The following is a 27,325-nucleotide window of genomic DNA, read 5'->3' as shown; positions in this document are numbered from 1 at the left end:
TGGAGAAGCCTGAATACTGGTCTTCGCTTCTGCCAAGATGACACAAGTAAAAGGGGGAGAAAATCCTCCACTGCCATTTATGCTAGTCAGTTCTGTTACTGATCAATAATGCATTCAAAACCACCAGAAGAATGGTACAGTTCACTTAGTCACCTTCAACTCAGTGTCCGAAAGATAAATTGAGGATAGTAAAGCTTATGCAGTGAGAAAACTCCTTGAATAAAAACAAAAAACAAATAAACAACAAAAAAACAACCCAGCTAACTAGATCACCATGTAATCCTGCAATCAACAAATATTGACCATGTTCCCTTTTTTTTTTTTAAAGATTTTATTTATTTATTTGACAGACAGAGATCACAAGTAGGCAGAGAGGCAGGCAGAGAGAGAGGGGAAGAAGCAGGCTCCCTGCCGAGCAGAGAGCCAGATGCGGGGCTTGATCCCAGGACCCTGAGATCATGACCAGAGCCGAAGGCAGAGGCTTTAACCCACTGAGCCACCCAGGCGCCCCTGCGTTCCCTCTTTGTGTACGATGTGCTAGAAACTGTCAGGGACACAGAGGGGTGTCATGTTTAGACTTGTTTCTCAAGAGCTCATAATCTAGTGAAAGAGAAAAGATACACAGAAAGATAAAGCAAAAAAAGGCAGCATATATACTGCATTCTAAATTACTAACTCTGCTATATAAACAAGTTCCGAACAAGAAGAAAACTCATTGATCCTTACCAGTCTCTCTTTCACCCCCGCATATGATCACATGATGGCGGCTTTCTTGGCACCCTCAGGTTTACCTGCGTGTTCTAAAAATCTACTTCAACTGGTCCTTCAATTAAACCTTCCTTTCCACTAGTAAGTGGTATTTCCATTATACATAAAGTCCCAGCCCAACCCCCATTTTAGACCCTTGCTTGGTGGCAGTGGAATGAATCACTGGGGAAAAGTAAGACATCTGTAACTGTGCTACACAGGATTAAATCTATGACTTAATAGGAGCTGTTCTCTGAATTCAGACTGAGGATAATAACACGTGACATTATTCTTCTATCCTGTGCCAAGGGCAGGTATCACTTATTGATCATGTAATTATTTTTCTTCTCAGTGCAAATACAGCTCTACAATCTTTCTTAACACAGTACCACTGAAAGCCACTGGTAAACGGTTAAAATTGACTTGGATAATAGAAGCCACTGGCAATTTAAGTCAGACGTTTGTGTCTAACCTCTTTTTAAAAAATTTTTTTTAAAGATTTTATTTATTTATTTGACAGAGAGATAGCACAAACAGGCAGAGCAGCAGGCAGAGGGAGAGGGAGAGGGAGAAGCAGACTGCCCGCTGAGCAGGCAGCCCGATGTGGGGCTCGATCCCAGGATTCTGGGATCATGACCTGAGCTGAAGGCAGCACTTAACTGACTGAGCCACCCAGGCGCCCCCGTGTCTAACTTCTTAATAAACGAAATATGTCATATAACATTTACTTGGCTGGGTTGAGAATGTGATGAGCAGAGCATGATTCAAAGACAAGTGTGACAGGGACGGACAGCTATGCCCCAGTATCCGTTCTCCATTTCCTCAATGAAATGTTAAACTCCAGTTTTAGCTGGCTACCTGGCTCTCTGCTAAAAAGTCTGTAGTTAGTGCTCGCTTCGGCAGCACATATAATAAAAAGTCTGTAGCTAAGTTCTAGATAATGAGATATAATCAACTTCCAGGAAGTGTGCTTAAATGGGTGGAGAACACATACTAGGGCTGGCCAAGGAAGGAAGAGAAGGAACTTAGGTCCCACATGTACTCATGGAGAAAGCCACTATACTGTCCTGAACTTAAGCTGTTACAAGACAGAAATAAATTTCCATTGGATGTAAGTTAATGTTATTTTCAGTACTGCTCTTTACGGTCAAGTTTATATCCTGACCGGTTTAACAAAAATTATTCACACTATTATTTACACTATTATTAATTCACACTAACCTAGAGAACCAATTCTTTCATTAGGAACAAAACAATATGGAAGAGTAAAAGGAAGCTTTTCTTTCAAATAAAAATCAAGGAAAATATTCTTCCAATCTGCTTTAAATATTTTCAGGGATGAGTATCTCATATGCTTATAAAATCTGCATTTATGTAGGGAAAAGCTGAGCAAGAACAGATCTCATATGCCTTTGCATATACATCTGATCAGAGGGAATATCTCAGATGGAAGTTCCTGAGCCGCAGGAGTACTGGAATGTTTCAAAATGACAGACCCTGACTTTTTGCCATCAGAAAGGGCAAACAAATCTGAAACAAATCTGAGAATCTACGCTAGTAAATAAAGCATGTTTTTCTATAATAAACACTGTACTTTTAACTTCCAGCCCTTTTCCCAACATGCTCACATCTATGCACACACACATGCTTGCACACTCAAACACACCCATGCTTATACTCACAAACAGACATGCAGACAAACAAAACATTTACACGGGTTACAGAAGAGTTTAGAACAGTATATGGGGGGCTTGGTCATCGGTCCTAGATGATTTCGGCTCTTAGAAAGTACCTCCCCCAGTCTCTGCCCCACTTCAAACCACTCCGTGGTACTACCATAGTCTGGACAGCGAGCGAGACAGGTATGTGGAGGCTCAGCCCAGCGCCTCTGTGACCCAGCTAGAACTTCACAGTGGGAACAAATGCAGGGTTTCCAAACCTTCCAAAACCCAAGCCAATATGAACGGATTCCATCTCCCATAACTCTTGGTGTGTGCATTATTTACTTCTGGTGGGTGTGGGAAAGGAAGGGAATCTAATGTCCTTTTAATTTTCAATGTCAGCACCCAACTTCAAAAAAAAAACAAAAACACTCCGAAGACCTGATTTACCTCAGTCCTCACCTTTCCCCGGCTTACTTTCAGGCAAAGCTAGCCAATAATCACAAAAAACCAAAAGGATTATGATGATTCATTTTTCTCTTTTTATATTTCATTGAAATTTTTCCTTTTTTAAACATGTATTATCTCACTTAGAAGTGAGACCTAAAAAAAAATCACCAAATTAGAACAGAATGAGAGAGGAGTCGAGTGGATCTGTCTGCCTACTACTAAAGCAGCTCATTCAGGGAAGCTGGGGAGAAGGATTGCCAGATCCCAATAACAGACCATTTTAATCATAAGAAGAGGAATTTTAAATATGTATGAGCAAAAACAACCCAAAAAAGTGCAAAGAGCTACAGCCTTGAGTATAAACCAGAGAAGCTGCAGTACTCAAGGAACCCAAATGAAGGGATCTGGATTATTGTATTAAGAAAAAAGGACAAGGGCGCAGGGGTGGGGCAGTCCGTTAAGTATCCAGCTCTTGGTTTTAGCTCAGGTTGTGATCTCAGGGTCATGGGATCAAGCCCCGCTCAGGCTCCATGCTCAGCGCAAAGTCTGCTTGAGACGCTCTCTCCCTCTCCTCCTCCACTCTAAGCACACACTTTGTCTCCCTCTCTCTCTCTCTCTCTCTCGTATAAATATATCTTTTAAAAAAAAATAAGAAATGACATTCTAGCTTATTGATCTTGCCACTCCGTGTCAAGGAACCCGCCAGGTTGTTCCGTAGGCCCGGTAAAAGTGTAGGGTTATGCAGGCAATTCCCTCCATGAGGACACCCAGCCAAGTGTGCTAGAGGTGAACAAAGGCACTCGTCATGTCCCAGGCCAGGGGCTCCAGCACAGGGCAGTGTCTGCCTGAAGAAGGGGCAATTTTTTGGACTATGTACAAGGTTTTGACTCATGGGCCCATGGGGCCGCATCTGCCTGGAGAGGACACCGTAGGATAGCAGATTATGCCAACTCCGGAATATGCCATGGTACCACAAGGATTATTTTGAGCGGAAGGCCACTGAGAAGGAGATACAAGAAAAGCTCTCTGCCCTTCCCTTCTTTGCCTAGAAGCAAGACAAACATTTACAAAGGTATCCTCCCTCCCTTTTCTACCAGGAAGGACAAAAGTTAAGGACGGGAGACAAACCATTATCAGCCTAGATATGGCACCAAAAGAATCTATGTAACAAACCTTACTAACTAGCTTTTATCTTTCATTAGTTTCTCTCTCTATTTGCCTTCCCGCAATTTGCCACCCCTAGAATTCAAAGTCCTTTTCCTTTGTCTTGTCATGTCTCTAAATATTTATTGTCCTGTTGCTAGATGGTATAGAAAATCAAATTCTAACCATCCCTAAAGTTATTGCCTCTGAGTACTCCCATTCTGAATGTGATACACACATTAAATAACTTTTTTTTTCAGGGGCACCTGGGTGGCTCAGTCAGTTAAGTGCCCGACTCTTGGTTTTGGCTCAGGTCATCATCTTGGGGGTTGTGAGACTGAGCCCCCTGATGGGCTTGTGTTCAATGTGGGGTTTGCTTGTCCCTTTCCCTCCCCTCTGCTCTTTCCCTGGTTTGCATGATTGCTCTCCCTCTCATTCAAATACATAAATTAAATCTTAAAAAAACCTTTTTCCCCCATTAATCTTTTTTTTTGTCAGTCTAATTTAGAGAGCCCCAGGTAGAGAACCAAGGAGGATAGTGAGAAAAACATTTTTTTTCCCTTACAACACCTGTCCCTCATTCTCAAAGAGCATTCTGTTTCAAGGATGAAAGTTGTATGGAGCTAAGCACTAGATGATCTCAAAAAAATGGAAGGAGGAGGATTGGAGGGACTAAGCATGCACACTCTCTCAGTATCAGGATACCCCTGGGTTAGGAGGTGAGGCTAAGGTGAGCAGAGCCAGTGTAACCTGGAGAGTCCCAAAGAGCCCCGTGCTTGCTCTAGTGTTTTGCTTGTACTGTTTTAAACTTCTTGGTTTTTGAACAAGGTGCCCCACATTTTCATTTTGCACTGGACCCCACAGATTAGGTGGCCATTCCTTAAGGTAAAGGTGGCACAGTAAAGGGCTGAGGATTTAGAAACTGCTCAATGCTGCAGCCTCTGGGAACACAGTTCAATATGCAACTCTTGACTTGGGGGAGGAGGGACAAAGGGACCTCAAGAAGCTACTGACCAGGCCCGCCTATAATCTGTGGGCTGGTAACAACAGAGCACCCAGGGCCTGCTACCAGGAGTGAGCAGCTCAGGGTGGTTAATTTTGTAACCCAGTTGATCCTCCTGCAAGTATGAAAAGACTGTGAGGATTCGGGGCCCTCAGAGGATTACTCCCAGGTACCAAATAACACAAGTACTCCAGCTCAGTGATGGTCCCTTCTATCCTATGCGGGGATGCTTGACTGCTAGCTCAGGACAGCAGGAGGGAGAAACAAAGAGAAATTTCTTCACTGACTGGTTTGATCACAGACACTTCTTTTAAGAATGGGAAAATTTGATTGTCAGACTCACCTGCCCTCCTCTCCTTTTCTATTACCCTTTAGCAGTTTTATCCTTCTCTTTTAACTTTTTAAACTATTTTTTAAAAGATTTTATTTATTTATTTGAGAGAGAGACAGTGAGAGAGAACATGAGAGGGGAGAAGGTCAGAGAGAGAAGCAGACTCCCCATGGAGCTGGGAGCCTGATGAAGGACTTGATCCTGGGACTCTGGGATCATGACCTGAGCCAAAGGCAGTTGCTTAACCAACTGAGACACCCAGGTGCCCAACTTTTTAAACTTTTATTACAATGTGCAATACTACCAAGGCTAATTTTTTAAAAAGATTTTATTTATTTATTTGACAGACAGAGATCACAAGTAGGCCGAGAGGCAGGCAGAGAGAGAGAGAGAGAGAGAGAGAAGCAGGCCCCCCGCTGAGCAGAGAGCCCGAAGCGGGGCTCGATCCCAGGACCCTGAGATCATGACCTGAGCTGAAGGCAGAGGCTTAATCCACTGAGCCACCCAGGCACCCCAAGGCTAATTTTTTGATAGGAAATATTCAGGAAACTTCATTAAGATCATAAGTATCCCCCCCCACTAATTCAGCAATGAGACAAGTGATTAGGGTGAAAATAAATTCTTTTGAAATTTCAAAATGATAGCACAAGTGAGGTTTTAAGACTTAGCTTACTTTATCTCCAAGTGATAGAATTATAAATAATTTTTTAGAAGATTTTATTTATATATTTGAATCTTAAAAAGGGGGATATACCTGGATGGTGCAGTTGGTTAAGGGTCTGACTCTTGATTTTGGCTCAGTTCATGATCTCAGGGTTGTGGGATCCAGTCCCCTGGTTGGGCTCTGAGCTCAGCGGGGAGTCTACTTGAGATTCTCTCTCTCCCTCTGCACTCCCTCTGCTTGCAAGGAGAGAGAGAGCAGGCACACGGGCCCACAAGTGCAAGCAGACGGAGGGACAGAGGGAGAAGGAGGAGCAGGCTACTCACTGAGCAGGGAGATAGATGCAGGGCTCGATCCCAGGACCATCCGATCCTCAGGATCATGACCTGAGCTGAAGGCAGATGTTTAACTGACTGAGCCACCCAAGCGCCCAAAATAGAAAGGATTTTTTTATCTTCTTTAGATTCTTATTTATCTTCAAAATGTCTCATAATACTTTATGATTAGAAAAAACAAAAATTCTTGGGCGCCTGGGTGGCTCAGTGGGTTAAGCCGCTGCCTTCGGCTCAGGTCATGATCTCAGGGTCCTGGGATCGAGTCCCGCATCGGGCTCTCTGCTCAGCAGGGAGCCTGCTTCCCTCTCTCTCTCTCTCTCTGCCTGCCTCTCCATCTACTTGTGATCTCTCTCTGTCAAATAAATAAATAAAATCTTTAAAAAAAAAAAAAAGAAAGAAAAAACAAAAATTCAAAAGGTTTAACCTGAGTAAAAACTATTTCCACATATTTTAGAAAGATCTTTTTCCATATAAACTACTGATACACTATTTTTTTTTAAGATTTTACTTTTTAAGTATTCTCTACACCCAACATGGAGCTTGAACTCATGACCCTGAGATCAGGAGTGACATGTTCTACTGACTGAGCCAGCCAGGGGTCCCTAAACTGCTGGTATACTAATTAGAAATCAAATTTACCTATTCATTAAAGCTGGTTCCTTAAGAACTTCTACTTGGCACTACTTCGATAGCTTAGCTCAAATTGCTCCATTTTCTCATCTTTGAAAGCCTGGGAAAGTCACATAATTTTTCAAATGTGGGGATTGAAAAACACAGAAAAAAGAAAAGTAAAAATCATTCATAATCCTGTTGGTAGGAAAAAATAAAATAAAAGCAAAATATCCCTCAACCCCAGTTTTCTTATACATGAACAAACTTATCTACAATACACTTTTTTAAATAAAAGGGAGATATACCATTTTCATCTTTTCACATGAAAGTATATCATGCACATCTACATTGGGCATCACATACACACACACAAATATACATGAACCTTGTTCTTCTTAATGGCTATCTGAACCATGATTTATTTCGCCAATTCTCCTATTGCTGAGCAATAGATTGTTTCTTACCATTGCAAATATGGCTTCAATGAATATGTCTGTATATGCATTTTTATATACAATGCTATTACTTCTGCAAAATTCTTATTTTAAGTAGGCTCCATGCCCAGTGTGGAGTTCACTGTGGGTCCGGAACCCATGACCTTGAGATCAAGACTTGAGCTAAGATCAAGTCGGACCCTTAACCAACTAAGCCACCCAGGCGCCCCTACTTCTGCACAATTCTTAAGAATGTTATATTCAGTTAAAGAGAACAGACATTTTAAATTTTAATAAATGCCATCAAATTAGCCTCTTACAAGGTTGACCAATTATACTCTCATAACATAGGAGTATCCCATTTCTCGCATCCTTTATTGCATATAACATTATCAGTGTTTTCCAAATGCTCTTAATCTGATTCCAAAAGAAGTTTCTTCATTCACATCCCAGAACATCTTTTCTTACAATTTTTGGTTGCTTGTGAAACTTTTGTAAATGTGCTCATATCCATGCCTACGTTTTCACTGTCTCTCTTACTATTTATTTTTATACACTTCATGGCTCAGCGCCCCGCACTGATGTCAGCTGAGTCCCTTCTTCATGAGGCCCAGGGCTGAGGCTGCCCTTACCCTGAAGGGACAGTAGCAACTAAGAACACAATGGCCTCATTAGTTAATTTAATCTTTCATTGCTCTCACATCCTAGCAAGAAAGAATAAAAGATGCCATATTGCATGGAGCACTGGGTGTGGTGCATAAACAATAAATCTTGGAACACTGGGGGAAAAAAAAAAATGTCACCTGCTATGAATGACCCAAAGTATAAAGCTTTAACAGTGCTTTGCAATGTTCAAATACCAAGAGACAGCTTAGTGGAAAGCAACACACCACAGCATACACAACCATGAAGTTATTTTCTTCATTCGAACAATTTCATATGTACACACAGCAGTAAGAATCACGGCACTCCGCATCACACTGTGAGCAGCCTTAAAGAGACAGAGCCATCCACTCTCACCAGAAAACTTTTAAATAACTGCACAGAACACTCCTATCATCCTTTGTAAAAATATCTGCATGTGTTAAAAAAAAAAAAAAAACTAGAATAAAATTTATCAAAAAATGACAAACATTTGGTTAGAATGGTGAGTTTGGGAGACTATTTTTTCTCTTCTTTAAATTCTCTAAATGGTATTTTAATTTCATCATTAAGAAGTAAGTTTTAATTCTGAAATTAGAGTGGTCATGGTTGCACAACGCCATGAATGTACTAAAAGCACAGAACTGTACACCATAAAAAGGTAAATCTCATGATAGGTGTATTATTTCTCAACAAAGTTGTGATCTTTATAAAAGTAAAATTCTAAAGTTAAAATTATTGCATTGCAGGTGCAGGCAATATATGGGAACTCTGCTTTCTGTTCAATTTTGCTAATAAAACTAAAACTGCTCTAAGAAAATATATTTTAAGAAAATACTACAATGCAGTTTTTAATTTCCCACTATTTTATGTTAAGAATTCTAGAAGGCAGTAGAATACATAAAAGTTATAGCACAGACAAACCTCTTTGCAACCCCTTGTTCTTGGCCACAATATCTGATAAGCAGTTGAATGTGGCTTCTTAAAGTATCAGTGAAATTTGTGTCAGCATATTCAAAAAATTCTGTGTGACTTTGATCCTAAGGCAACTTCTTGAGCCTGTGTAGTAGAGTGATCTATGCTTCCACTACGCTTAGTAGAATTAACAATATTCAGATTGAGAGGGACAGTATCTTAGATATTCATTCTTTCTCTTTCTACTCTGGCTCAGGTTCTGGAGTCCCAGCTGAAAATTGCATTGCGTTGAACTATTTCATATAAAAAAATTAAGTTCTAGGTTAATTAAAAAGTCACTAAGAATAAATTGATTCCATTTATCACCAGTGTACTCTAATGGACAAGAACTCTCTGGGGACTAGCTATTCTTTAGAACTTTCTATTTGAAGGCTAAGCTAAAAAAGGGAGAACTTACAAATACTGCATCTAAAGTGCTAAACAATAAGCCATAATAATCAATAAGATATAAGTGAACTGTTCTACTATAAAAAATTTGATAAAAATAGACTTCTGAATGTTTCTTTAATTTTTCGGTTCTTCAAGAAGATACATAAAAAGAAGATCCATTTTTATTCCCAAATGATGAATGGAAACAAAAGAATATTTCTGTGTTATGGCAGTCTGGTGTATGGGATCTTACAAGTTTAAGTTAACTCCAAGTGTTATAAAATCTGTTCTTGAAAGCTCAGGTAGGAAAATGCCTCAACCTGAAAAGAAACTTGAGAAATCCTCAGGAAGAAATCCTGAAATACTGGTTAGATTTCAAACTAAGGGCATAAGGAAATGTTAGGTTCTTTTTAGCCAAGCCTATTTCTCACACCTAAATTAAGGTACTGCTAAAAACATGAAACAAGATTTAAACAATATTTCCCACAGAATTTCACATTTCTTCTTTTAGTTTGCTACCTTGATACAAATCTTTTGGGTGGCTATATCTCATTCAACTGACTGTGTTTTCAGATCATCTTCCCGTGACAATGTAACTTAGAAGGGACATCTGTGACTGGAAATCAACTTTCGTTAAGGATTTCTTTTGCCCGCTATGCACCAAGCTGTGGGGAACGGACCTCCCCAAACTGCCACTCTGTTCTGAAAGAGGTGAGAAGGAGCCCCGAAAAAATGCAAACAAATAATAACCCAGAAGCTGAAAAAATACAAAGGAATCCACCTGATGAATGAAAAAGGCAGGAAACTTTTGACTGAACTTAGGTGATCTATGGCTGCTCAGGTTTTATTAAATTTGAATCATTATCCATCAAAACAAAAATGAGTAACCTAAGGTTAATACTTTGGTCTCATTTTAAAGTATATTATTTTCTCTATGCCTCTTATTTTCAACTTCAAGGGTACCAATCTTCTATTCAGTCCTGTCTTGTCGTCTTTTTTTTTTTTTTTTTTTTTGAAGTCAGCATGGGGAAGGGACACATTTTCTTGTTCTATTTTATGGGCACTAAAAGGACATGGCCATGGCTTTAAGAAAAGTGTTACTTGTGAAGTCATATAGAGCACAATGCCTGGCACAATTAGATAATAAACTCTCATTAAGTAGAGAGTGAGAATTCTGCTTTTGAAGGTTCTGTGATCTACTTCATCACAGGTGCAAAGTGGTTCAGTGCATACTGTTTTTTCCTATTTCCATATTAACTACTACCTCCTACCCCATCTAAGGGACATTTAGACAAATATCTTGCTGTATTACAGGAGAGTAGGAATGAGACAGATCATTATGTGTCTGTTTCTTCCCTGGTTAAATGCCAGAGTCAACTTCTAATGTCAAAGACCTACAATAACACAAATTCGCTCTGGGGAAGGTGCCTTGTCCTACCTTCTGTTCAAGGCTCGTGGTCAAATGGACTACATAATTTCTCATGATTTAAAGAAATAACAGCTTATAATGAAGCCTGGTTTACTTGGAGTTTGGATAAGAAATACTTGAGAATCAACTTTATAATCACAGAACTGCAAAGATGAGCCACACGGCAAAATAAAGCTATGGTTTCTAATGAGGAAAGATAATGCTGTCAAGGGAGCCACATAATCAAGGAAAAAAGAAAAACATTCTCCCCCTCCCCCCAAAAAACTTACCCTAAACAATAAGGAACTAGGAAGGTCTAATAGATTTCTTTGTAACCTCCCTTAGGGATATAGTAAAAGCTTTATAACATGAGTCCCAGAATATTACTCTGGGGCCACGCTCTCACACACTGGCAAGTCATACTGGCCAGAGGGTCTGTGTTGTTGAATGGGGACAAAAAGGGAAAAAGAGAAGTTCAGCGCAGGCATAATGCAGAATGTCTTCCAAAGCTCTCATTTGCCCTAATTTTGATTTCTACGTTCCCAAAGAGGAAAGTTTGTAACATCCAAATAAGCTATTTTTTTTTATTAATAGCTTTTTTTTTTTTAAAGATTTTATTTATTTATTTGACAGAGAGATCACAAGCAGGCAGAGAGGCAGGCAGAGAGAGAGGAGGAAGCAGGCTCCCTGCTGAGCAGAGAGCCCGATGTGGGGCTCGATCCCAGGACTCTGAGATCATGACCTGAGCCGAAGGCAGCGGCTTAACCCACTGAGCCACCCAGGTGCCCCCAAATAAGCTATTTTAAACCTATTTTTCTTAAAGGAGAGAAACTGCTCCAGATAAAACAAAACAAAAAGACATAACACCTAAGAAATCCACCAGCAAGAATGAATTAGTATACACAGATCCTTTATATCTCTGCCAAGAAAGGTGGGGGTAAATCCAATCACTGTTGGTTTCCATGTACATCATTGGAAGGAATTTTGGGAGAAAAAAATGAAATGAGAATTTAAGGTCAAAATATTCTGATCACTAGTAGTAAAAAGAGATGTATTTTAGGGCTCCTTCAATGCAATATATTATGACAATTCCTATTTATATGGTATTATTGGAAGGATAAGGTTAACTAAATGTTATTCCTTTCAGTATCACCAAAAATAAAAGCATTTTGAACAGAAATTTTTCTATAATACATTGTACATGAATAGAACGTAACTGTTCCTGGGGTCTCGGGGCCATTGCTATTCGTTTCAAGGCAATAAAGTGATGTCTTAAGGGACGCATTCAAGATGGTCTGTTCCTATCAGTGCCCTGGTGCCTTAAAACATTTCTGTGCCCATTTTAAAGTAAGTATTCTGCCTCCTTCTTTCGTGTGTTTAACTGTCACTTCTTACTAGTCGGTGAGTCTGATTCTCATAATTCCTTCTCCTTTTAAATCTGTGCTTTGTGTGCCTGTGAAAGAGGAGATTAAATGATCTAACAGGATAGAACTGTATGTATAGAGAGAATCACTAGGTGTCAGGCGAAAGTCTAAGAAGCTCCCCCCAGAGTTTGGAGGATGAATGGCATCTGTTTTAGCAGCCTTTGCTTTGCTGTGTCCCAGGCAGTTGAGGTTACTGTACAAGTAATTTATGGTTAAATCCAAGTAGTTCTGTACACTAGAAGCAGTAAGGAGAAGATGGCTTTTGTCTCTTTAATTTGCCACTCAGAGTAGCCACTCAGTACCGTACCTGAAGCAACAGCACCCAGAGTCTCATTATGGACATTCTGTGTGAGTTTAATTTCCTCCATGGCCATGAGTTTGTTAAATGTTACTGAAATTAAAAGTACAGCACGCAATCTGTGAGAACAAACTTATGAAATTGTAAAAAACAAACAAAACAAACAAAACCCCCCACACTTATATCATCAATTCTGTCCTATACCTTCCACTTCAACAAAAGAAAACACATTACCCTTCATCATACGGATGTGTATAATTTGTAATAAAATGGAATAGATGGGGGGAAACAAACTGATACCTGTAATAAAACACTGAAATTATTATTGCATTTCACAGTCTATAAAAACGGCACATTCACAGAATTACAGTCTCCATTAAACTGCTGACCCCTGCCAAGGGGGAGAAATTTACTGCACTCCTCACACCTGAAAGGGAAAGGTAGGATTAGCTCATGGAGGCTTTCCCTTTCAGTATTAATGGAGTCAGTGTTTACACTAGAGGAAACTACATAACTCCCAAACTATGAAGAAGAAAACTCTACCTTGCCAAATATACACCTTCCCACATATCTCTTCTGTATCAAAATGCTCTGATATCCAAAAATTTGTATTGTTATACAATTATTGTTATTATAGCCTAATTTCTTGTAATGTTTTTAAGCTAAGAGAATAGTAGGTTTATAAAATGTAACAATAATCATGATAATGTTTTCTTTTGTTCCCGTATTATTTTCCAAGTAGTTCAACAAATTCTGCAAATATTCGTTCTCACAGAGGTTGATCTTGGATTGACAAACTAAGGCAAAGTGATTTTTGAACCATTTAAATTTATATAAAGGTTGAGTGTTACCCTCCTGCTTTGCCAGGTATAACAAGTTTCCATTTTAAGTTCTATTTCTTTACAAAAATCAAATTCCATCTGCTTTTCTAGCTATGCCCATAGGTTCTTTTGGCACCCGTCTTCCTACCTGGTGAAAGTAATCACCTAAATTGTCCTAATACCTTAATGTTTTTTTTTTTTTTTACTTTCTTCTACTTTTTCAAATACCAACCACATTTTTTATTAAGTATTACTTTCTCTGCATTACTATAAACTTTAAACTTACATAAATTTAAAATTTTAAACTTATATAAATTTAAAATTAAAAAAATAATTTTATTTTTTTAAAGTAGATTTCATGCCCAGCATAGAGCTCAACGCAGGGCTTGAACTCAAAATCCTGAGATCAAGAACTGAGCTGAGATTAAGAGTCGGACGCTTAACTGACTAAGCCATACAGGCACCCTAAACTTCTGATCTCTATAATTTGTACAGCTTTTATCATCTGTTTCTTTCTTTCTTTCTTTCAAGATCTTATTTATTTGAGAGAGAGAGAAAGTAGAGGGAGCAAGAGAGAGCATGAGCAGGCTTGAGAGACAGAGGGAGAAAGAAAAGTAGACTCCCCACTTAGCAGGGAGCCTGATGTGGGGTTTGATCCCCGGACCCTGGGATCATGACCTGAGCGGAAAGCAAGTAATTGACTGATTGAACCACCCCAAGATAGCCACTTTCTAATCCCCAGAACCTGTAAACGTGTTACCTTACATAGCAAAGGGGCTTTGCAGACATGATTAAGCCAAGGATGTTGAGGTGAGAGGATTATCCTGGATTTCTCAGGTAGGCCCACTGCAATCACGAGTACCCTTACAAGAGAGGCAAGAGTGTCAGGAGTCATAGGAAGAAGGATGCTGACAGAAGCAGGGGTCAGAGAAAGACTGGAAGATGCTAGTGAAGGGGAGACTATGGCACCTCGAATATACCATTTTAGCATATTGATTATTTCGAATTAAAGTTACTTGGGGGATAGTCAGTGCAAGAAGGACACTCTTAACTCTCCTGTGTGTCCCCGCTGAAAGCAGGAAATAAATCTCTCATGTGAAGGGTACCCTCCAAATGCCAGGAAGGTAGAAGATTGAAACTTATTACCTCAAGACTTCACAAGTTAGCCAGGGAGGCAAGTTAGGGCCAAGAAGCTGTATAAACAACCTTGGTTACTTTTTCACTAATTTGGTACCCCAAACCCAGACCTTTTCGTTCTGTCAATTCTTCACAAATTTATTGTTTGTCTAAGAGGTGCAGAAGCTTCCTCTGGTTACTTCTCTGAGTCTTGTGTTTTCACGGGGCTCCAGGACGTATGAAACCAAATTTGTTTTCTTTCCTGTTTATCTATCTTATGTCCATTCCATTATTAAACCAGGCAAAGAACCTAGAAGGAAACATTTTTCCACCCCCTACACTACATTGCTGGCCTTAAGGATGGGAGGGAGAAGTCTGAGGTCAAGGAAGTAGGCAGTCTCTAGAAGCCAGAAAAGGCAAGGCAAGGGATTCTCCCCCTTGAGCATACAAAAGGAACACTGCCCTACTGCCTCATTTTAGACTTCTGACCTCCAGAACTTGCATTGCTTTCAGCCACTAACTTCAAGGGAATTTGTTACAACAGCAAGAGGAAACTAATATACATCTTCAGATAATTATCAAGGTTTTTCTGGTCAAACAATTTTGGGAAACATCATTCACTCTATCTCCCTCTCAGTGCCTACAATTTAGGAAGTCATACAGTCAAGAATCCTGTTTAACTTTGTTTAACTAGAATTTTCCATAAGTTCTGACCTTAGACATTTGTACGGGCTACTTAACTGGAACTTACTTTGGGAAACAATGGTTTAAGGATTTATGCTATGGACGATGGCATCCAGAAGGATGCCGGCATTCACTAATCCAGACTGAAATTCCATCCACTGATGCCATTTCGGTGAATTATTATTGAGTGTCCATTATAGCTCTTCATGTAACAGGTACTGGAAGAGGGAAGAAGGGATGAGATATAAAGACAAAAGAAAATATTACTGATTCCAAGGAAATTATCATTTCATATGGGATATAACATATTTACCCAAAAGTATAAACTGGGTAGAAAATGTTATGTTCTGTGTGCATATATGGGGGCAGAATGAGCTGTTATGGAAGTCTGGAGGCAAGAAAATGAGTAATTTCTGGGAAGCAAGGGGTGTCAGAGAACGAATTATGGAAGAGCTGGCATCTGATTTTGTCTTTTAAGGCCAGGGAGGCTGAGGGGAAGAGAGAGAAGAGAAGGAGGGCATTTTGGAGTGGTGGCACCAGGTGATCACAGGCACTATCTATCCCAGAACTAAGCAGTTCCCTACCGGGAAAGATAAGACAAACCCTGTTAAGCCACATCTTTGCGCAATCATCAGAAGTATAAATTGGTGTACCAGTTCCAAAAAATTCTGAAGTCCTTACAAAAACACTAAAATTTATGGCAAATAAACGAACATCAAATGACATGTTTTTAAAATAAACAAGTATTGGGGCACCTGGGTTTCAGCTGTTTGGATACCTTACTCTTGATCTCAGCTCTGGTCTTAATCTTGGGGTCAGGGGTTTGGACCCTATGTTGGGCTCCTTGCTAGACGTGGAACCTACTTGGAAAAATAAATAAAGTAAAATACAGTACGCCTAGGCGGCTCAGTCAGTCATGCCTTTGGCTCAGGTCATGATCTCTAGGTCCTGGGATCAAGCTTGGTGTTGGGCTCCCCACTTGGCGGGGAGTCTGCTTTTCCTTCTCTCTCTGCTCATGCTCTATCTCTGTCTCTCGCTCAATAAATAAATGAAATCTTTCAAGAAAATAAGATATAGAAGTATATATAACCAAATACTTAATATAAAACTTTATCTTATGTGCTCCTTTTGGGGTATCTTTCTGCATGGAGTGGACTTTCTGAGGTTCCTTAAAATACATACTCAGTAAACTTTAGACTAAAGATTTTTTTTGCTTTTCCTGGCAAATCTTCTAGTGGCAAGGGTGGCTTTCTTGATTGTTCCTTGGACCCCTAAACTTCAGTTCAGAATTGGAGTCACCTACTCCAAAAAGTTTCAATACCAACTCTGTGCATGAAGAGTACACGTTAATAGTAAATGCTAAAGGAGGACCATTCCTGTGCTACTTTAGCTTCCTGTTTGGTGTCAGTTTTAGTCTCCTTGGGAGCAAAAACTAGCTCACTGTTCGTTCTGTGTAAGCCGAGACTCCAGAGCAGGGGAGGCATTCAACACACGTTTGTTGAAATGGTGAAAGGATTATCAGAGTGAAATCTTGGCTCCACTCAAACTGATTTAAAAAAAGAACTTTTTTAAACGTTTATTTCAACGTGAAAAAGGAAGATTAAAACACATGGCAGTTTAGAGATAAGGAATTCAACAGAATTTTTTGGTGGGGAGTGGCCTTTAGCCCCTAGAAGAAAAAGGCTTATCACTTTCTAGAAGAGATGCTATACTGTCCATGGGCTTGATCCAGAGATAGTGGCAAACCAAGGAGTTATTTTCTGAAGTTTCATTAAAGAAAGAAAGGGCAGGATTTAGAGGATCACAGCCTCCTCCCAAGAAACATATTCACATAGGTGTGACCTCTGGAGATTGTGTGCCCCAACCCCGAGCCCCATTTGTCTGGCAAACACCTTCTCATCTTTCAAGACGGCTCAGATGACACCCCTGGGAGGCCCTGCGGCTGCCTTTGGCAGTTGTTCACCCTGCCCTTTGTGTTGCCCAGCACTCTGTGCACAACTCTCTCAAATATCACTAATCACATTTTATACGGTTATCTGCTTACATATCTGAATTCAATTCCATAAAGTTCTGCTAGGGCAATGTTGGATTCAGAGGCTCCAGGGCAAGGACTCTGGCCTTTAGAAGCTACCCCCTCCTCTGGAAGACAGACAAGTATACAATTACTTCTACTGCTCGGCAACCGCAGGAGAACATGCGTGGAGAGGAGACCAGAGGAGGGAGGGCGGGGTCAGAGTTCATACCCTCGGCCCTCAGCACAGTGCCTGGCACAGAACAAGCTCCATACATGTCAGTGGAGGGAGGGAGACAGAAAGAGATGAAAGAAGAAGGAGGAAGAGCAATCAACAAAAGTGCCCCAGCCCATCCCTGTCGCTGCTGTGTGTTGTCAACTCATGGGTTACTCTCCAGGTGGTATTCCCAGATCCCTGGAAGACATTTTGTAGCAGAGAGTCAGTGCCTCAGCCACACCTGGCACAGAACACATTCACGATAATCACCATCTGAGGGCAGTGAGTCATAATTTGTCCTCCATTTAACTGTCCTGCCATTCCCAGGGGATCGCAGGAAAGAGACTTTCAGAGGTTGCATTTGCTGAAAGCACTAGTTCTATGCCAATTTAATTCTCGAGTTCTGCATCACTAGACCAGCAGGATCTTTTGCTCCTGCAAAATGATTTAACTAGAATTTGGGTCCCCTCAGAACCTTATTTGCCATCCAGCTGCCCCTTTCTCTGCCAGGTTCATCTGTGCAACCTACCTTGGGTTACTGTGGCAGAGAGAGAGAGAGACAGAGAGAGAGGAATCTCACGTCAGGCCCCCGCTGTCTGCATCCCGAGGCCCTCCCTGAGCAGCCTCTGTTTCACGGGGGAGACCAGGGAGGCGGCAGGATGGTCAGTCTCCTCTACAGATGAGAATGTAAAGTATTTCTCAAATTTTCATCTTCAACGGCTGGTATCATTCAACTCAACTCCCCGGGGGGAGACTACGCTTTGTTGCTTAGCTAGCAATATAATCTCTAGCTATCCTGATGCCAAAGTATCAGTTACAGGTTCATCTGGATGATGGGATAAATTGGGGTTCAGACCACGAGACAACAACACAAACTGGAGGTGGGGGGAAGGATGCCAGAGGGGACTGACCGCCATCCTGAAGAAAAGTTAAATTCTTCATATCCTTCCAAATTAAGTAACATTAAGTAACTTAAATCTAAACTGCGAGTTACCTCATGAAGAGAAACCCACCCGCAGCAGAAGTGAAGCAGGTATTCCTGAAGAGGGTTTTTTTTTCTTCGAGGGCCTAATTAGAGAGACGTTAACACTCCGGCAGCACCCCAGCTCTCCCACTGTTAGGACAAGAGGAGACTGATATAAAAATGACTTGTGTTTAAAAATAAATGTTTTACCAGACACAAAAAGTCACATCCTGTATGATTCCATTTATATTAAATAGCTAGAATAGATAAATCCCTGGAGACAGAGAGCAGATCGGTGGTTGTCAGTGGTTGAGGGGAAGGAGAAATTGGGAATAACTGCTTAACATGTACGGGGTTTTCTAATTTAGGGGGCAGTGAAAATGTTCTGGGATAGTTGCTCAACACTGTGAATGTACTAATGGCCACTAAATCATTCACTTTAAAATGGCTAATTTGGGGGTGCCTGGGTGGCTCAGTGGGTTAAAGCCTCTGCTTTCAGCTTGGGTCACGATCCCAGGGTCCTGGGATTGAGCCCCACATCGGGCTCTCTGCTCAGCAGGGAGCCTGCTTCCTCCTCTCTCTCTATCTGCCTCTCTGACTGCCAACTTGTGATCTCTCACTGTCAAATAAATAAATAAAAATTTTTTTTAAATAAAAAATAAAATGGCTAATTTGGGGGCAACTGGTTGGCGCAGGCAGTTAAGTATCCTACTCTTGGTTTCGCCTCAGATCATGATCTCAGGGTTGTGGGATCAAGCCCCCTGAGCAGACCCATGTCAGGCTCTGCACTGAGGGGGCAGAGTCTGCCTCAGATTCTCTCTCCCTTGCCTCTCCTGCCCATAAGCACACACGCTCTCTCTCCCAAATAATGAATAAATAAATCTTTAAAATGGCTATTATTATGCTATGTGAATTTCACCCGAATAAAAAAAAAATGTTTTATAATTAAATATTTTCTAACTGAAGACCTCAGTATTTCTCATTTCTCAACCATTTACCACTGCTGGGAAATAAGGAGGATTTTATTCCCATTCTGCAGTGATAAGAGGAATTAAGTAGGCCACTAAGTTCTAATACTTGTCACCTTTAGGCCTTTCTTGTGAAAAGCCTCGTATTTTCCCAGAATGTCTGCAGCAGGGAAGTAATTCAAACCAGTGACTTCTGACTCGCTCGGCTCTTGACAATTAGCAGCAGCCGCCGCAGCAAGAGCAGCAACTGTTTCTCTGCCTTACAGGGTGCCAGCCACATCATCAAAAGTCGGTGGGGCGCACCTGTGTTCACTGACCTCTGAGCCCGCCCCCCACGCCAGACCCAGGGGACCTTGCTGCATTCTGGGCAGTGGCCAGCTGTGGTGGGGACGGCAGACAAAGACTGTGGATCATTTTCATTCAGTAGGAAAATACGAAGACCTTGCTCTTGCCACACTCTTTCAGGATCAAAGAAAATCGATTTTAACAGAGTAGAAGCATCTTTGGAAGAGAGGCAGTTTTTCCCTTTTGTGATTCTAAGAAGAATATATGCTTCAACACACAGATCCAAGCCAGTCAGCTGTTAAGTGAAAAGAGAAGCCCAAAACTTGGAAGGAATAAATACATATTGAGAAAAGAGGTAAAAAGAAGGGGCCTTGAAAAGAAACTACAAGACTGTCACAACAAATAATGGGTAGCAAGTCTCTAAAAGCAGAAAGGGGCCTGTCCAGGCTTACGTGACACCTCCCCCCTCTCACCCCACACCATGCAGTCAGGGCCATGGACAAGGAAGCCTCCTAAGCCCTCAGCCAAGCAACTTTCTGAACCGCTGAGTATGTCTCACATTCTACTTCTTTTTTTTTTTTTTTTTAAGATTTTATTTATTTATTTGACAGACAGAGATCACAAGTAGGCAGAGAGGCAGGCAGAGAGAGAGAGAAAAGATGAAGCAGGCTCCCCGCGGAGCAGACAGCCCGATGTGGGGCTTGATCCCAGGACCCTGGGATCATGACCTGGGCCGAAGGCAGAGGCTTTAACCCACTGAGCCACCGAGGCGCCCCTCACATTCTACTTCTTGACATAGCTCTAATTTTTCTGGTTTTGACCTTCTGACCTTTTTTCCAACCACCCTTTGTCTCACCACCCAGACTTAACACTTAGCTTGGGGATTTGTTTTTCCTTGAGCAGGATCTAGAGATTCCTCTGGGAACACTGCCTTTGGTGGTTTTGTGCACATTTAACCTGACCCAGGGATGTCACCCTCATGACATCATGGAAAAGTGTTCAGTCCTGTTTTGGTGTACCCTTCCTTTTCTCAGGTGCATCCTTCAAGACTAAGACTAAAAACAAAGCTCTAATGCTGATTTCAGGCTCACAGATGGCCAGACAAACTCAGTATTAAGAAAGAATTTTTTAAGGGGCGCCTGGGTGGCTCAGTGGGTTGAAGCCTCTGCCTTCGGCTCAGGTCATGATCTCGGGGTCCTGGGATCGAGCCCTGCACCTGGCTCTCTGCTGAGCGGGGAGCCTGCTTCCTCCTCTCTCTCTGCCTGCCTCTTTGCCTCCTTGTGATCTCTGTCTGTCAAATAAATAAATAAAATCTTTAAAAAAAAAAAAGAAAGAATTTTTAAAATATTATGAGAAAAGAAAATACATTAAATGCTCTCAAAATCCCCTAACTCTACTGTAATATGCCAACTAACTCAGTCATATATTTTCCTATGTTGTGTAAGAAAAACCCATGTGTTCTTATCACAAAATGTTCTACACACCACAGAAATTACAGTATTAATTTTCTAGAAAAATTCTGAAAACAGAGAAATAGCATCTGTTTCCTGTGTCTGTAATGCTATGGAATGAAATGCAAAATGGGAAGTGGGTTACGGAGGAGGCATCTATCTTCCCTTCGATAGGAATGCTGAGATAGGGCATCAATTTTGAGCTATCTTGAGGTTAAGCAGTATGGACAGGGACTGCAACGCTGTAGTGTGCAGTTCCTGTCCTCAGCCAGAACTGTCCGTCACCTCCATCCTCACATCCCTGCCACAGGTGTGCACTGACCTGGCTCTTCTGCTTACTGACTGACTCTGGGCAAGTCACTTATGCTTTCTGAACCTGCTTCTCTGCTGGTATGATGGGAAGAATAACACCACTTGTTAATTATTATTATGGGTTATTAATTTTTATTATGAGTTAAAATGTGCCCCCCAAAAGGTATACTTAAGTGCTAACCCTCAGTACCTCAGAATGTGAGCTTATTTGGAGAGAAGGTATTAGTTAAGGTGAGATCATACTGGAGTAGGATCCTGAATCCAGTATGCCTGTCATCCTTCTAAGAAAAGGAAAGACAGCCCTGTGAAGACACAAACACACAGGGAGAATGACATGGGAGGACAGAGGCAGAGACTGATGTGATGTGGCACCAGACCTAGGAAAGCCAAGGATTGCTGGCCACCATCAGACCTATGAAGGGTCAAGGAAGGATTCTCCCCTTTATGTCTCAGAGGGAGCATTGCCCTCTCTCTCTTTTTTTTTTTAATTACATTCAGTTAGCCAGCGTATAGTACATCATTAGTTTTTAATGTAGTGTTAAACGATTCATTAGTTGCATAGAACACCCAGTGTCTCTCTTGATTTCAGACTCCTAGGCTCCAGATCTGTGAGACAATACATTTCTGCTATTTCAAGCCACCCACTTTGTGGTACTATGTTACAGTTGTCCTAAGAACTAACACAGTGGGGGAGCGATAACTTATTTGGTGTGCGAGAACTTATTTGGTGTGCGTGTGTGTCTGTGTGTACGTGTATGTTTTTTAAATGCAGAAGAAACACACACAGAAAAAAACCAAGTAGGCAGGAAGAAAACAAGGTAACTTTTCTTACGGATTTGAACTAAGGAAGTGACATTTTCTCTGGAGCTGACACTGCATCTCTAAACTCGCCTCCCACTACCGTCCTGTCCAGTCTCCGCTCCAGCTCATCGGCCTCCTGGCTATGACCAAAATAGCCCACCTTGTTCACTCCTTAGGGTTTTTGCTTCAGCTGCTTCCTTTGCCTAGAACATGTCCACGGGGAACTCTGACTTCCTGTCTTTCCTCAATGAAGCTGACCCTGGATGTTCCATTTAACACTGCAACGTGTACTCCTGCATCACCTGGCACCTCCAAGTCCCCTTAGCTCTTCTTTTTCTTGTTCCCATATTCTTACTGGCTTCTAATAGCCTAGTACTTTATTTATTTCTCCATTACATGCATTATTTATTATCTGTTTCCCACGATGCTAGAACATAAGCTCCACGAGGGCCTAGATCTTCATGTTTTGCTCACTGATGTGAATAAACACCTAAAACAGTACCTGGTTCATAATGGGTACTTGACAAAGATTCTTTAAAATCCATTATTTATTTTTAATTAACCACTTTATGAAGCTGTACGTGGGCACTATAAAACATTAGAAAAATTAAAAACTTCAAGTTCCTACCATCCAATAATATCTTCCAAGTTATGATAAATTAGAATGGTTTTCATCTTCTTTTAAGTGACTGCCTAAGGAATTCTGTCTTTTAAGGCAAAATGGAATGGATAACATCCCACTTACATGACTTGGTACATGGATTACATGAAATAATGTATCCAAACACTTAATATAATGCTTGCCATAACAACTCATACAGGTATTTTCTTTCCTTTGATCTTGTCTTTAACTTTCATCCTTTGCCCCATCCTCTAAAAAGTAGCAGATACTTGTAGACAAGAGAACAGTACAATGTTGTTCTTACGGGGGGCAGCGGAAGGAGGGGAAGGTCTCCTACACCTGGCACTCAAGATGGAGTCCCCAAATTCACAGTACCAGTTCTATGGCCCAAATGCACCATGAGACACAAGGCCACTAACTATTCCACAGAATTTTACAACAGCAACAAAAGAATAAACAGTGATAATTACATTTTATATTACATCCTCCCATTTGCAAAAGCTTTTCATATTAATTTTTTTTATACAGATGAAAGAAAGGGGCTCAGAGAATTTAAGTGATGTGGCCAAGTTTATACAGTTGCTAAGAGCTGAGAATTAAATCTAGAATTAGAAGGTCCTCAGCAACAAGGATCTTTTAACTGACAGTGAAATGCATACTATCCATTTCTAGCATCCCACTCACAATAAATAAAATGTTCTTTAGTACTTTCTCCATAAGCTACTTCCTTCCCCATCCTCTAAACAAATGACTTACCTATCTTAACAGCCACACGTCCTTTCCTTGCTGGGTAACTCTTCACCAAAATTTTCTTCTTGTAAGAAGGAGATCAGTGGTTAAGTGTGCCAGGAAATGGAGTACATTGCTGAGAAAACCTGGGAATCACTGCTCTTGTGAACTGTTGAGAAAAAACAAAACATCAAGAGCTTTATATCTTCATATCTCTTGGGAAGCCTTCAAAATGAATCTCTTTTTCATTCCAGCAGAACTCGGTACAAAGGAGTGTTTTTATTTTTTTCCTGAGGTTTTAAATTAGGTTTCATAAAATTAAAGTTCCTTAGCCTAAATTTATTCTAGTGCCTTAAAAGCATTTATTATAAATTGTTTCTACATTTGAAGGGACTGAAAGTATCCTCTCCATGAATACCAAGGCGCCCAATCCTTCTTACATACAGAATTATCATATTTATCTTTTTAAATTTTATTTTTTTCAGTGTTCCAAAATTCATTGTTTAGGGGCGCCTGCGTGGCTCAGTGGGTTAAGCCTCTGCCTTCGGCTCAGGTCATGATCCCAGGGTCCTGGGATCGAGCCCCGCAACGGGCTCTCTACTCAGCAGCGAGCCTGCTTCCTCCTCTCTCTCTGCCTGTCTCTCTGCCTAGTTGTGATCTCTGTCAAATAAATAAAATCTTAAAAAAAAAAAATTCATTGTTTATGCACCACACCCAGTGCTCCATGGTAGTTTACCCAAAATTCAAGGAGCTAGAAGATACTAATTCAACCTAGCAGAGAATTAAAAGCAGTAATCATTAGATTGTTCCCTCCCCCAGAGGTAGCAAAGGCACCTTTTTATTCAAATACCAATCACAGAGTTAATTAGGTTAATGGGCTCCCTGTGGGTAGGGCATGCACAGTCGCTTAAAAACATGCCAGAATGAAAACCGTCACCCGGTAACCATAGATTTTAACTGAAATGGATGTGGGAAATGTCCAGGAGACCCCCTGATTCAGATATGCCTTTTGCATAGCTAGGAAAAGAAGACAAAGGTCTGGGGCAATGATTCAGAAAGAAATCTCTTCAAATCTCAGGATGACAATGGTTGTCTGGGCCTGAGGAGGAGGTCACTGTATGGGCTTAGAGAAGGATTCCCAGCTCTGGCTAAAGGGTCTAGCTTGTATCAGACCAACTTCCCATCAAACACAACTAGAAAACCTGGATAAGTATTTAATAACCTGTTTAAAGGCATTAGAGTGCTACCAACGTAGCCAGGACACGAGACGCCAAGATCTTAGAAGAAAAACAAAACTGACACAAATCATTATATTGCTTTTCCTTTCAAGCCACCTACTGATCTTGGGGCGCCTGGGTGGCTCAGTTGGTTAAGTGTCCCCAACTCTTGATTTGGGCTCAGGTCATGGTTGTGAGATCAAGCTGCACTGGGCTCCATGCAAAGCGTGGAGCCTGCTTAAGATTCTCTTTCTTCCTCTGCCCTTTCCTTCCCCTCTCTCGCTCAAAAAAAAGGAAAAAAAAAAAAGAAAAGGAAAAAAAAAAAAAAAAAAAAGACATCTATTGATGTTTAAGAGGCACAGGGCAAAACTGCTGAGAAGCCAAAGCAGAAAGCAGAAGCTTAGAGGCACATGAAGTGAGGAGACCAAAAAACACCAGAGCTGATTATCAAATCGGTTTGGTACCTCATTGGATTAAGAAGGTCTGCCCTACTATAACTGCCTATCAGAAGCATAAGCAATCTCCATGGAGGAAGATTCATCTACAGTATCTGTGATTCTTTGTATGTAATGTCTTGCATTCAATCAACAATACCAGGCATGCCAGGGCATGTATTCAAGAAACAGACAATGAAAACAGGACCCAGAGGTGACAAGTCACCTTTGGTCTTTAAAATAATTGCAATGTGTATGTTTGAAATTATAAAGATTATAAAATTTTTTAACACATATCTCAGTAAGTCACATAACAAGCAAAAAAAAAAAAAAAGAAGACGACAAAGAAAAAGGATACATAAGATTTGAGTAACACAATTAACAAACTCAGCCTTAGTAACCTATGTGGAAAAGGTTGTAACCAACCACTGTGACTACTTATTCTTTTAAGATACACATGAAACAGTTACAGAAATTAACCACATGTGGGTCATAAAGTAAGTTTCAAGAAATTTCAACAAATAGAAACCATGGAGTACTTTTTTGAACTTACTATTCTGAAATAATGTAGATTAGCAGGAAATAGCAAAAAGTAACTTTTTTAAAGCAAAATGTAATTTATATACAGTAAAATAAGCTACTTTTAAGTGTACAATTTGATACATTTTATTAAAGGAATCCAATTGTGTAACCACCAACAAAATAAAAATATAGAGCATCTCCATCACTCCAGGAAGTTCCCCTATGCCCATTTTTGTGAAGTGCCACAACCCAAAGGCAATCACTGTTCTCATTTCTACATTTCTATTACCACGGATTAGTTCTGAACTTCATACAAATGGGCTTATATAGAATGTAATCTTTTGTATGAAAACACCACAACTTATAATATATTCTCCTGATGAATGGGCATTTGGTTTCCATTTGAGAGCTATTATTAATAACACTGCTATAAACATTCTTGTACAAACCTTTCTATGAACATATATTTCCATTTCTCTTGGATAAGCACCTAGGAGTGGAACTGCTAGGTTACAGAGTTGATGAATGTTTAACTTTATAAGAAACTGCCAAACATTTTTCCAAAATAGTTCTATCATTCTATACTCCCATCAGTAACACATAGGAGCTCCAGTTTACACAGGCTCATCGACATTTGGTATTGGCAGACTTTCAATTTGAGCCATTCTAGTGTGAGGTTTTGATTTGCAACTCCCTAGTGACTAATAGTTCTAGCTTTTTAAACATCTTCTTTTATGCAGGATCTGTTGTAGGACTTTGGTCTATTTTTTTAAATTGTAGTTCTTACATTATTGATTTATAGGAGTTCTTTTTATATTCTGATACCAGTCCTTTGTCAGATACACATATTACATATATTTTCTCCCAGTCTGTGGTTTTCCTTTACAATTTCTGTCTTTTTTATGAATAGAAATTTGTAATGTTGATGAACTCCAATTTATCATTTTTTCTTTATGTTTAGTGCTTTCAGTGTCCTTCAACAATCTTTGCTTAAAGTCTACTTAAAAGCCTAAAAAACATTCTCCAGGAGTTCTGCAGTTTTAGCTTTATGATCTACCTCAAACTGATTTTTATTTGTGACATAAGGCAAAAGCAAGAGGTTTCTTTTCCTCCCACCTACTCTAGTAACATTTGCTGAAATGACCTTCCCTCCCTAACTGAACTGTCATAGCCCCTCATCAATTAATTGACATACAGTGCAGTATGTTCTCAGTTAAGCTAGAAATCAATATATAAGTGATAACCAGAGTCCTCGAGTTTTTGACAATTAAGCAGTACACATCTAAACAACCAATGGGTCAGAGAAGAAATCACAGTGGTAATTAGAAAAAATTTTTGACCTAAGTAATACTGAAATGATAAATAAAAAATGGTGAAATATAGCTATAGTTATATTTTAAAAGTTTAGAAAGCAATTGTTTATATATCTATCTCAAGAAAATCAAGAAAGATCATAGAGGTGTGCCTGGGTGGCTCAGGGGGTTAAAACCTCTGCATTTGGCCCAAGTCATCATCCCACTGTCTTGGGATGGAGCCCCACATCGGGCTCTCTGCTCCGCAGGGAGCCTACTTCCTCCTCTCCCTCTGCCTGCCTCTCTGCCTACTTGTGATCTCTGTCAAATAAATAAATAAAATCTTAAAAAAAAAAAAAAGAACATAGATAAATCCAAAGAAAGAA

At 40.4% G+C, this 27,325-nt stretch overlaps 1 protein-coding gene across 5 annotated transcripts in view; it reads right to left on the bottom strand.

Moving 5' to 3' along the window:
- CRACD (capping protein inhibiting regulator of actin dynamics) overlaps nucleotides 1-27,325 on the bottom strand; it is a 272,837-nt gene that overhangs the window by 115,909 nt on the left and 129,603 nt on the right. For 4 of the 5 annotated variants that reach the window (XM_047719362.1, XM_047719361.1, XM_047719366.1 and 1 more), the window contains one exon: nucleotides 23,502-23,643. The exons of the other annotated variant lie outside the window; for it this stretch is intronic. The gene's annotated coding sequence lies outside the window, so the exon portion shown is untranslated. The remainder of the gene's footprint in view (nucleotides 1-23,501; nucleotides 23,644-27,325) is intronic. 5 annotated transcript variants of the gene reach the window in all.

Source organism: Lutra lutra, chromosome 2 (assembly GCF_902655055.1).
Source record: "Lutra lutra chromosome 2, mLutLut1.2, whole genome shotgun sequence".
Classification (NCBI taxonomy): domain Eukaryota; kingdom Metazoa; phylum Chordata; class Mammalia; order Carnivora; family Mustelidae; genus Lutra; species Lutra lutra.
Note: the sequence above shows the minus strand (reverse complement) of the source record. Positions and strands in the feature narration are given on the sequence as shown.